The 13,436-nt window shown below is 37.3% G+C and overlaps 1 protein-coding gene across 3 annotated transcripts in view; it reads right to left on the reverse strand.

Moving 5' to 3' along the window:
• Window positions 1-13,436, reverse strand: part of ATP6V1A (ATPase H+ transporting V1 subunit A) — a 59,528-nt gene that overhangs the window by 45,173 nt on the left and 919 nt on the right. The window lies entirely within an intron of this gene.

Raw genomic sequence — 13,436 nt, forward strand, 5'->3', positions numbered from 1 at the left:
TTGGGGCCCAGCCGGGCTCGGTGGCTCTCAGCCTGTAATCCCGCGCTTTGGGAGGCTGAGGTGAGTGGATTGCCTGAGCCCGCGGGCTCGAGACCCGCCCGGGGCAACTTGGCAAGACCTCATCTCTACAATAAATCAAAAAATCAGCCGGGCGTGGTAGCACATGCCTGTAATTCCGGCTACTCGGAAGGCTGAGGAGGAAGGATCGCCGGAGCCCAGCAGGTCGGTGGCCGGGAGCGGCCACTGCACTCCAGTCTGGGCGACAGAGTGAGACTCCAACTCAAAAAAAAATAAAAAAAGAGTTGGGGCCCTTGGGACACAATTAGATCATGAAAGTGAAGCCCTCATGAATGGGATTAGTGCCCTTACAGAGACAGGAGATCTCTGCTCGCCACCATGTGAGGCTACAAGATGGCCATTTACAAATCTGAAAGTGAATGGTGACCGAACACAGGATCTGCAGGCGCCTTGACATCGGACTACCCAGACTCCAGAACTATGAGAAATGGTTGCTGTTTAAGACACCCAGTCTATGGTAATTTGTTAGCTAAACTGAGGAAGATACCAGGAATGCCTCTTTTCCATTATTTACTGACCCAATGTTAGAGTGACAATGTATAATATGCAGACAAAAGATCTCTGAGCTGGTGGAATAGCAGTCTTAAAAGTTTCTGCACATTGCGAGAGAATTTGCAATAGCCTTATGGATTCAATTTATGCACAATTAAAAATTACTGTCTAATATTTTAGGCCACTACAGCTTAAAAAAACCCACAAATCTTGAAAACTACACTCTAAGAATAAATAGAAGGTAAACAAGAAGGTGTGAATTTCTTAATGGTAATAAGAATAAAAAGGTCAATTTGGATCAATAAAAGGTCAATTTGGATTTATTATTTTCTAAGAAATATAGAAAGCAGTTTGGCAACATGTAACCCGGACCTTAAAGATCAAATCTTTGATCCCAAAAATTCTACCTCTAGGAAAATAAGAGAGGGTACACAAAGAAAACCATAAATTATTTCTAATAAAATTGTGTATTATTCTTACATGTTTATACTTAGTCACCTTCAAAGTACTCTCCATTTGGTGCAATACACCTATTGAAATGCTTTTTCCATTGCTCAAAAAAGTTTTTGAACTCATCGATTTTGATGCTTTTTAGTGCTTCTGCCACTTTTTGTTTCACGGCTTCCACAACAGAGAAATGTTTCTCTTTGAGGAATATCTTCCATCCAGGGAAACAGAAAAAGTCACTAGGGGCAAGATTGGGTGAACAGGAAAGATGGGGTATGGGGTCAAGCTGTTTTCAGTCAAAAACTGCTAAATACTCAGGACAGTGTAGGCAAGTGCGTTGTCACGGTGGAAGAACCAGTTACCTGTTTGTCACAACTCAGGATGTTTCTTTTGCAAATTGTGACACAACCATCTCAAAACTTCCAGATAAAAGCTCTGGTTGACTGAAATGTAGAAACAAATTCAGAGGGTAATACAAGGACCCATCCTCCAAAAGATAATTCTGGGTTTTTTGGAGGTCCCCCCATAGTGTTTGGCATGTGGATAAGAAATTACATGTATATATGTTTAATATTACACTGCAATACTGAAAAACTAGAAATAGTTTAAAAATAATAAAATGAAGTACTAGTTTATTTGAATACTACAATCTCCCCCTGCCCACTTTCCCTCACAAATGTATTAAATAATAATAATGAGGCTGGGTGTGATGGCTCACACCTGTAATCCCAGCACTTTGGAAGACCAAGGTGAGAGGACCACTTGAGGCCAGGAGTTCAAGATCAGTCTGGACAACATAGTGAGAGCCTGTCTCTACAAAAAACTTGGAAACAATGAGCTGGGTGTGGTGGCATGCGCACTGGGTCCCAGTTACTCAAGAGGCTGAGGCAGAATGATCGCTTGGGCCCAGCTGTTCAAAACTACAGTAAGTCATGATCTCACGGCTACACTCCAGCCTAGGTAACAGAGCAATACCCTGTCTCTTGGGCCCAGCTGTTCAAAGCTACAGTAAGTCATGATCTCACGGCTACACTCCAGCCTAGGTAACAGAGCAATACCCTGTCTCTGAAAGTAATAAATAAAATTAATTTTAAAAATTTTGTGTTGAATAGTTTGCAAGTTCAAGTTCGTAGTGCCAAGGACTGTCATTGGCAAATTCTCTTCTGGAAGGACCCTCACCTTCATGGCATATTAGCACTGCAATAGCTGTTGCACTTTTGGATAGGCTTTTGTCAGCTAAACTGCTTATGAAGTGACATTAGTAATTTTTTTTTAAAGCAGGCAATCATGCATGAGAATTATCCCCTTCAAAAGTAGTCACCTAGAAAATGTACAACTACTTAAAAAAAAGCAATTGCTTAAAATACTTAGAAACTTCTCTTGAAGACTGCCTACAATTACCATAACATTCTTTTGAAAGTTGATTAGTGAGAAAATTTTGAATGCTTTGCCAACAAAACATATCATGAGCAACCAAACTAGCCAAATATAAGCAATGTAAGTATTTGAGACTGATGTACATAAAAGCACATAAAAGATTCAGCATTAGCAGTGTTGCAGTAAAAATGCTATTACATTTGTATTACAAAATGATGCCAGTTGGACACAGTGGCTTGCACCTGTAGTCCCATCTACTTGAGTGGTTGAGACTGGAGGATCATTAGAGCCCATGAGTTTGAAACCAGCCTTGGCAACATAACAAGACCCTATCTCTAAAAAAAAGAAGGCCCCCCCTACTGGGAATATACCCTGAAGAACTCAAATCACTATAAAAAAGATACTTGCACACGTATGTTTATCGCAGCATTGTTCATAATAGCAAGATCATGGAACCAACCATGCTGCCCATCAAAAGAGGACTGGATTAAAAAAATGTGGTACTTATACACGATGGAATATTACACAGCCATAAAAAAGAACAAAATCATGAATTTCGCAGCAACCTGGATGGAATTAGAATTTATAATACTGAGTGATCTCTCACAGAAACAAAGATCTGAGTATCATATGTTCTCATTCATAAGTGGACCTTGAACAACTACCATAATACTAGAAGAAAAGGATTGACAGTGGTGGGAAACTATTGGGGAGGGGCGGGGAGGGGAAGGGAGGTGGGATTAACGGTAGTCAATATCTGTCTGGGGAAGGGGGGCACACCTCATCAACAAGGGTACCTGCACAATGCATATTTGTATACCTGACCCTTAACTGTATCCCACAATTTAAAAATAAAATATATATATTAAAAAAAGAAGAAAAATGATGTCTCTACATTTAAGTGAATCTGTCTTGCTATTTATTTCATGCATGGAATAAAAGAAGAAGGTTCACAAGCTGTGCTAGGGCAAATTAACCCAATGTTTAAAAGGAAGCATCACCATAAGCAGGTTAACATCCAACTCAGGAATTCATGAAATCTCTGCAATAAAAATGTGACCGAAAGCACAAAATAAGAAGAAAATAATGTCGTCTAAGATAGGTGAAAAAACACCTCACAACCTGGATTTAAACACTTGACTACAGTAAAAAATCCAGAAATTTTCAATTCAGAGGGCAAGAAATCTACATTTGTTTACCTAGTATACTATAATTAATACCAGGGTTTATTTAACTAAATTGGTCGTGAGGGGAGGAGGAGGACTTAAGCACAGATGGAGGTTTTAAGTATGGTTTGCTAAGGAATTATTGCCCTATTCCCCCTAAAAATGCTCTAATGGTCTTCAATATTGCTCCTTTGTAGCACTTAAACCTATTATAATTAAAAATTATAAAAGAAGGTGTTCAGTGTCTGTCTCTACTTCCAGACAAGTGGTAGGAAAACGGAGATCACGTCTGCTTTGTTCACTGAGCACCCCAATTATCCAGTAAACCACCTTGGCACATAGTAGGCAATTACTAAATATTGCTCAGTGACAGTACTCACAAAGGTATGGAAGAAATAGGAACTTTCATTCACCCAGTGAAAACTTATACAACCTCTTGGAAGCAAACTGAATATATATTTTGGTCTAATGCCCAATGGCTAAGATTTTAGAAATCAACATTTACCTGAAGCCAAATAGAACCATCACAGAATGACCTCCTAGATCAGATCATTATTAAATATTCTTAAATACTAAAAAACATTACATATGATTAAATGTATTAATGTATTTAAAGTTTAAAATGTTATAAATTTACGAATAGTTTTAGAGGTTACAGGCAGGATGTGGTGGTTCACACCTGTAATCCTTGCACTTGGGAGGCCGAGGTAGGAGGATCGCTTAAGCCCTGGAGTTTGAGACCAGCCTGGGGAACATATGAAACATAAATTGATGAGCTGGAATTCATGTAAATTTAAAACTCCTGATCTTCAAGAAACATTGTTAGAATGAAAAGGCAAGTTACAGACTGAAAGAAAGTATTTACAGTGCATAAATCTGACAAAGGACTTTTAACCAGAATATACAGAGAACTCTCAAAATTCAATAGCAAAACAACCCAATTAAAATAGACAAAAGAAGCTAGGCTCAGCCTGTAATCCCGAGCTTTGGGAGGCTGAGGTGAGTGAATTTGCCTGAGCCCGCAGGTTCAAGATCCACCTAGGCAACTTGGCGAGACCTCATCTCTACAATAAATCAAAAAATTAGCCAGGCGTGGTAGTGCGCGCCTGTAGTTCCAGCTACTTGGAAGGCTGAGGCGGAAGGATCGCCGGAGCCCAGCAGGTAGAGGCTGCAGTGACCGGGAGCAGCCACTGCACTCCAGTCTGGGTGACAGAGTGAGACTCCAACTCAAAAAAAAAAAAAAAAAAATAGACAAAAGATTTAGGCATACACCTTGCCAAAGAAAAGATATGAAGGCAAACAACTATATGCAAATATGCTTAACATCATTAGTCACCAGAAAGATGCCAACTAAAACCACAGTGAACTGTAATTCCACATTCCAATTTTAGAATGGCTAAAAATTTAAAAGACTGACTAAAAGATGTGTTGATAAGGAAGCAGAATATCTACTTTCATACATTGGTAGAAATGTAAAATGGTACGACTTTGGAAAATGGTTTGGCAGTTTCTTAAAAAAGCAAGCATACGACTACCATATGATTCAGCCATTCTACTCCTCCAACGAGAAATAAAAACTTATGTCCAAGCAAAGACTTTTACATGAATATTCATAGCAGCTTTACTCATAATGGTCAAAAGGTAGAAACACAACCCAAATATCCATCAGTGGGTGAACAGATAAGCAAAATTATGGCATAACCATAGATGGAATGATATTCAACAAGAAATTTTTCCACGTAACAACCTGGAAGAATCTTAAAATAATTATGCTATGTGGAAGGCTAAAAAAAGTTTTACTTACATAAAATTCTAAAATATGAAAACTAATCTATAGTGATATAAAATAGATCAGTGGATGGTTAAGAATAGGGGTTGGCCGGGCACAGTGGCTCAGCCTGTAATTCTAGCACTTTGGGAGGACGAGGTGAGGGAATTGCCTGAGCCCGTGGGTTCGAGATCAGCATGGACAACTTGGCAAGACCTCATCTCTACAATAAATAAAAAATTAGCTGGGCATGGTAGCGTGCACCTATAGTTCCGGCTACTTGGAATATTGAGGCACAAGGATCACCGGAGCCCAGCAGGTCAAAACAGGAGTGGCCATGAGCATGCCACTGTACTCCAACCTGGGCAACAGAGTGAGACCCCAATTCAAAAAAAAAGAATAGGGGTTGAGGAGGTAAGAAAGAAAGGGATTACAAAGAGACAAAAGGAAACTTCTTTTGGCAGATACATTCATTCTACTGATCGTAGTAAAGGTTTCATAGTATATGCGTACATCAAAAGTTATCCTAATTGTACACTTTAAATGTGTACAGATTTGCCGGTTTATCTCTAAAAAGCACATAGTATTGGCAGAATGACTCCTATAAAGGCATAACGTTTCCACAGAATACATATTCACTTTTGGTTTGGGGTTTTTGTTTTATTTTTATTTTAAAGATGTGGGGTACAATTCAGGGTTAGGTATACAAATGTTCATTATGCAGGTACCCTTGCTGATGAGGTATGCCCCTCCCCCCTTGGTTTTTGTTTGTTTTAGAGACAGGGTATCACTCTACCATCCAGGCTGGAGTACCGCAGTGGCATGATTGTGGTTCTCTACAGCTTCAAACTCCTGGCCTCAAGTGATCTTCCCACCTCAGCCTGTCAAAGTACTGGGATTATAGGTGTCCCATGCCTGGTCCACTTTTGCTTTTATCTGTCAAGTAATAGAGTAGTTATAAAGGACTATATGGCTTATGAAAACTTGATAAGTGAAACTTAATCCTAAGAATACCATAAGGGGAACAGATGAAAATTTAACCAAACCAGTTTTTGTCTGTTTGTTTAGAACAAATGTATATGACTCCTCCAGCAGAGGCAACATAGTAAGAGCTTCTCTTCACAAAAAAATTTTAAAAATTAGCCAAGTGTGGTAGCACATGCCTTATTGTCCTAGCTACTTGGGAGGCTGAGACTGGGGTATTGCTTGAGCCCAAGAATTTGAGGCTGTGAAGAGCCATCATGGCACAATCAGATTAGGTGATAGAGTGAGACCTTGCCTAAAAAAAAAAAAAGAATGAATGTATATGACTTCTGATAAGTCTGTGTGGGCACCCTCTAGTCCTGCGAGTTTAGCTAATCCTGGGAATTTCCACAGTCCCTTAATAACTCTGGAGTATATTAGTCAGATATGCTTCTGAAGTACTTATTCTAATCTATATTTTCACAACAGAGCTTAATGGCATATCAGCTTACAATAACTTTGGTGATGATTTAGGAAAATACCAAGGGTGTCAAAAAATATATACAATTTTGAGAGATATTATCCATGTATTACTTTTAGTTTGCCATAATCAGAAGTGTCTAGATGCTGATGGCAACCACTTTGAGCACATTCTGTAATTGCAGAAGTCAAACGTGACTTATATTCATCTTTTGTTATCAGTATATATTGAGTATTACCATTTTAATAGTTTTTCCTTTCTTAAACTGTGTATTTTTTCACATCCTCTGTATAGTAACCCTATCTTAAATATACTTTTGTGCCGTAAGTCATAGAAGGATTTGTCTTCCAAGATTCAGGTTAAGCTCTAACCTGAACATCAAAGTTAATATAGTTAATGGCTTATTTGGAGGGTGAAAGTAGAAAGTAGAAAGGAGGGTTATTTTCTGTTGTTTTTATACTGTTCTAATTTGAGATAGAAGTAGTTTACAATAAAGAATTGTTACTGACAGCCTGTTTATCTCTATGGACAGCAACTTCCCAAACAATCCCTCCCTATCCCAATACAGTTATCTTTCGAAGAATGAGGTCATATTTAAAATACACACACACCACACACACACACACACACACACACACACACACACACACACACACACACACACACACACACACACTGAACAATAAGCAGATACTATAGGTATACATTCAAGCACCACAGATATACTAGGCTAGGACCTGAGCAGATTCAGGATTTTAAGCGCCTGCTTTCACTCACACTGAAGAGTTTGGTGTCAGTCATTCTGCTTCTTAGACTCATGGATAAGACATATTTTTTCCTATCGTAAGCAAATGAAATAGTAGACACTGAACAGAAATGTGTTATACTCAAAATAATTCGAGGATTTTAGGATTCACCTATATAAAGTCTTTCACTGCCTAATTTTTCATTACTTAAGACGAGGACTCACGAATTATTGAAAACTCATTTTTCACAAGAAAGGACACAGCTATTCCTATATTTAGCTATCACACTCTTAATGTTCATATCCTTCTGCAATCTGAGTCCCTATTTAACTATTTAAGATCTTACATAAAATCAGCAACTTTCACAACTGTTAACAATTATTGCATCTTACTCTTTCAGTAATATACACTGAAATTTTAGTTGATAGAATTTTAGTTTATAAATCACATAAAGAGCTTTTCAAGTTGTATACAGAATAATTATTATCTGAAAGTATCAAGAAATCCAAATATCATACCTTGTTCTTATACTGATATTGCTACATTGATTCCATATAACAGTAACCAATGATATTACACAATGATAGATCACACACAAAGGGTGCTAGAAATGTTAAAAGCATTCAGTCTTCTAAACTCTAGATAAATGTCAGATTTTGGCAAATTACTGAGCACAAAGCTGAACTTCTGCACATCCCTAAATTAGACAGCAATTTGGGAATACCTACCAAAATTTAAAATGTACTTACCTTAGACCCAGCTAGTCCATTTTTATGAATGTACTATATGTGTACAAAATATTCTGTAAACAAAATATTAACTACAGCACTGTTTCTTAAGTAAAAAATTGAAATGTACATTCACATGGAGATTAGTTAAATATGTTGTGGCAGTATGCGAGGATATATGCTTAGTGGTATTAAGACAGCAATCTCTGGAAAGAGATTTCTGGGTCCACATCCTAAGTCCTACCACTTAAGAGCTGTGTGACTATTGGGCATTCAATCACCCCAAGCCTAATTTTTCTCGTTTGCTGATTTGATTTGGTTTTGTAGAGACCAGGTCTTGCTATTTTGCCCAGACTGGTCTCAAACTTCTAGGCTCAAGCAATCCTCTCACCTCAGCCTCTCCAAGTGCTGGGATTACTAGTATGAGCCACTATGCCTAGGCCCTCATGTATTAAATAGGGCTAAAAATAGTACCTACCTCAGAGGTTGTTGTGAGGTTTCCATGAGTTAGTATAACCCAAGTATTAAGAAAAATGTCTGGGGCTGGGCATGGTGGCTCATACCTGCAATTCCTGCACTTTAGAAGGTGGGTGGTGAGGCCACAAGTTCAAAACCAGCCTGGGCAACATAGCAAGATACCATCTCTACAAAAAACTAAAGAATCAGCCAGGCATGGTGGTGTGTGCCTGTAGACCTAGCTACTCAAATGTCAGATTTTGGCAAATTACTGAGCACAAAGCTTAATTATTTTTCAGGAAAAAAGTGGCATGTTGCAAACAAACTTTTTAAAAGGTTTATCACCAAAAGAACAAGTTTCTACAAACAGCATTAAAATCCAAAACTGAAAATTTTATTGTAGCTAGTCATAATAATACCAAAAATAACTGTGATTTTAAAAAATAAGATATAAAAATTAATGTATTTTTTCCCCAAAATTTAAATCTGAAAATACTTATACCATACATTTTTAAAGACAGCTAATCACAGTTGTGGAATTTATTAAGTAAAGCTCACCACAAAAAATATACAGAAGGGAGATTTTCAAACACATAAAGAAGTCATTAGAAAATTTTGTTCACAGTAGTAAATTATAAAGATGGCTTTAACAGTTTCAGGTAAAAATGGAGATCTGTTACTATGAAATTATATATCAATTTCAACTATCTATACACATACTATATATTTTATAAACACACATTTACTATATATACAGTATATACCCAGTATGTATATACTACATGTGAAAGAATACAGTTGTATAAAACAAAGTCTCTTTCATTTCACCATAGAAAAAAAGAGATTTGCAAACTTTTCAATTCTCTGCAGAATTATATGGAAAATATTGTTACTGATCACAATTTATTTATACAAAAATCTTATGTAAGTAAATAAATAATGAGTGGGTAAATGCATTCCTAAATCAATAAATTCATTTATTACTAATTTATTATAATAGATAACAGACAGTAAAGAAAATAGTCAATAAACTCTTCATAAAATCTTTCCTTATGACAAATAATTTTTTTTCAGGATTAAAGTTAAACATAAACTCATGATAGCTATACTTCAATTATTGTTTAATTACTGATATTTTCCACTGCAAAACCACTGATCTGTGTAAGCTGTCAATTTAGGAAGGGAAAAATTTTACTCTAGTTCATGTCTCATTATGCTTCTACATTCCTTTGTCTATTTCATATGAGGATACTAAAAACATTTAAAATTTTTAAGGCAAAACGTTAAAACTTAGACGCATTAACTCAAAAGTTTCTGCTCTATAATCTGTACAATTTTAATGTATTTCTATAATCCATTATAGGAATAAAATTTAGAAACAAAATTGGCTTAAAATGATTCCTCATGTTAAATCAAAAGCTTTGGAAAATCTTTACATTGAAAATATTGACACTGCAGTTGTGAAAATAAGAAACTTTTCAAAATATTTCTCAGCTTTCACTAATAAATCTGTTTTAGAATCTTTGCTAGAAGTACATTTTTCCTGCTCCCTATTTTTTTGGTCATAGCATCATTTTAAATTCTGCTCCCTTCTCCATAACCCAAACCTGCTGCTCACAAGGGTAATAACTAATTCTGAGATGTCTTAAGTTTCCTGTAGACATTCAATATATAAAAATCAAAGTAAGCCAGGCTCAGTGGCTCAGCCTGTAATCCCTCGCTTTGGGAGGCAGAGGTGAGTGGATTGCCTGAGCCCGCGGGTTCGAGACCCGCCTGGGCAACTTGGCAAGACCCCATCTCTACAATAAATTAAAAAAAAAAAAATCAGCTGGGCATGATAACGTGTGCCTGTAACTCCGGCTACTCAGAAGGCTGAGGCGGAAGGATAGCCGGAGCCCAGCAGGTCGAGGTTGCAGTGGCTAGGAGAGGCCACTGCACTCCAGTCTGGATGACAGAGTGAGACTCCAACTCAAAAAAAATAAATAAATAAATAAAATAAAAGTAGTTATCAGTAAAATAAATAATACAAAATTTTTACAAAATGTGTACTAGGCACTGCACATTCATAATATAACTCAATAGCACCTATGGGATATATTTTTTAATGAGGAAGCTTAACCTTATTTAAATAATCTGTCCAAGATTACACAGCTTTTAAGTGGTAAGGCCAGAACTTGAACCTAGGTTGCTCTGGTTGGGAAGTCAATTAATGTAAAGTCTACAAAATGCTTTGCATTTATATACCACTTATTTAAAAAAAATATTTTTACATAGATTATCTAGGGTTTAACTCACAATACCCTTGAGAGGAAGGTTCTTAAGTTTTCGAACCTGAAAGTTCCACCCCTAACTTTACTTAGGAGGGCATGTACCTAAAGAGGCAGAACTGAATGAGGATCCCCTAGCTTTTAGTCTAGCATTATTTCACTTATAGATCATACAGAGCCACTTTTTCACTTGGTACAACTCATTACTCTTCCCTTCCCTCCCATATTCAGATAACCACACCTGTTAGTAAACATACATGCTGTGAAAATAAGTTGGTCACTGCATTAATAAAGACCATGTGAGGTTTATATCTATTCTATTGACCTCAGAAATGTCTTCCAAGTTTCAAATCACTTGTGTATGAATTGTGTATAATGGCAAAGCTTTTCCTCACATTCAACATTAGCAACAATGCAGTCGACAATTCCTGCTGCTGATCTTCCAGATTTCATCAATGATCTAAGTTATTGCTTTCATAAGTTCCCTAAAACTGAGGGAATTGTGAAGTAAAACTGCAGATTCATTCAACCACTTTCATATTGGCATTTTCTCTTCTAAAATGCTCAATGCTTTTAGCTGGTTTTCTCTTTCCAATTTTGGTCTCAGCCAGACAGGACTGGTTAGGACTTCCAGAGCACTTAAGGAATTCTTATTTGGTGGAATGTCACCTGGGCAATGAACTAACAAACACTATTTTCTTCGCCCCTCTAGCGATCAAGGAACCTCACTATGGAGAAAATGAATGAACACAACTACATTTATATCTGTAGCAGGCATGTCAACATAAGCATACTGATACATTAGTGATATTTTCCAGTATGGAAAATAAGTACAAAACTCTAAGATTGTAAATTAAGAAGAGATAATAGTAGTCTCTTTATAACTTGAGGAAAGCAAGATATTCAAGGTTGTTTTTCTAGTAAGGAGCATCAATAGGTCAGTTTTTCTATTTTGAACTTACTTTAAAAATACTTTGTTAAATTGCTATTATGCTAGAATTTTAAATTTTTGTTCTTAACAAAATAAGACCAACTTATTGTAGAGAATTTGGAAAACATAGAAAAACAAAAGTAAGTCAATCACGTCCACCACTCAGAGACAATGATTCCATCTACCTCATTTTTTAAGCTCTCTTTTTCACGTGTTATTTAATTATATTGGTTAGAAAACTACAAAGGCAACTGAGAATATAATTTTTCATATTAAGAAAAAGTGTAATTTAGATTTTAAAAACCAAATTTATAATTTTTGTAAGGACTTTCATTTGAAAAGAAACACGGAACTTTCTAAGTTTGCAGTACAAATAAAAGAGTTTAACCACAAACTGAAAAACACTCTTCCCCAAAGCACTGTTTGGAGTAAAAACACTGGCTAAACACTACATATGAAATGAGAGTACACTGGGTTGGACAAAACCTGGGCAAAACAATTTGTGTATTTTCACAAAATACTATTCATCAAAAACTGAAGAGGTCATCTAACAAATGGGAAAAGCTAAGGAGGGACACAAGTGATAGCCACAAAGCCGGCCAAGGAATTCATTGGGAGTGCCAATTAAGTAGGATTTTAGGGAGGAATGGCAAAAAGAGAAGGATTAAAGGCAGAAAATATGAAGTCAGCAATATCTCTAATTAATCTTCTTGCCTTTAAGTTTATAGCCAAATAAATTTAGTTTAATAATCCCAATCCAATCAGTTTCTTAAAAATTACTTCCCTTTCAAAGAAGCCTGGTCTGTTTTCCCTAAACCAGCCTGGGCCTCCTGCAGACCAAGACACAACACCATCTTTCAACGCCCCCCCATTCAATCGAGACTGTCGCATCACTAACACTCCGTTTTGAAGATGGTATATCTTTACTCCTTCAACTGGCCTCTCCTTCAGAGAAAAAAAAGTCCTGCATTTACCTTTCCAGTCCCACCCGAAGCATGTGAGCCCTTATAGAAACCTTTCTGCAGGGATGTCAGATAAAAACCCTTAGAATTACTGAGAAAGCACATTCAGAGGGAAGCTCTCGGTGATTCTGCAGTGAGGGCCATATCAGTGACATTCCTTCCCAAGCCTGTCTCACCGGAGACGCCTCTGCCTCCAGGGTTTTTCCTACTTCCCCGCTCCTCAGCCCTGTCAAGACAGTGAGTCTTTGGGGAAAAAATGAGCTTTGAGGAAAGGGACCGGCGGCAACTGCAGACCCCGAAGAATGACTGAAGTAATGCTGACTCGAAGCTCCAAAGGCTCCGAATAGGAAACCATAATGGCCGCACTCATTTCCAACCCTGGGAAAGGTGAACATCTCAATCCCTAGGTACCGGGGCGACTACGGGGGGGGGGGGGGGGTGATTGCTGATTATGCGTTTTCAAGAGGCTCAGTAAATCTGGCGAATGGGAACTGCTAGAACCAGATTTCCTTTACGTTCTCAACAATATGCCCTGATTTTCCCTCGTTATGTGGATACAAAACCCTGTATACAA

This window comes from Carlito syrichta, unplaced genomic scaffold (assembly GCF_000164805.1).
Source record: "Carlito syrichta isolate Samal-C Ts95f unplaced genomic scaffold, Tarsius_syrichta-2.0.1 Scaffold301859, whole genome shotgun sequence".
Taxonomy (NCBI): Eukaryota; Metazoa; Chordata; class Mammalia; order Primates; family Tarsiidae; genus Carlito; species Carlito syrichta.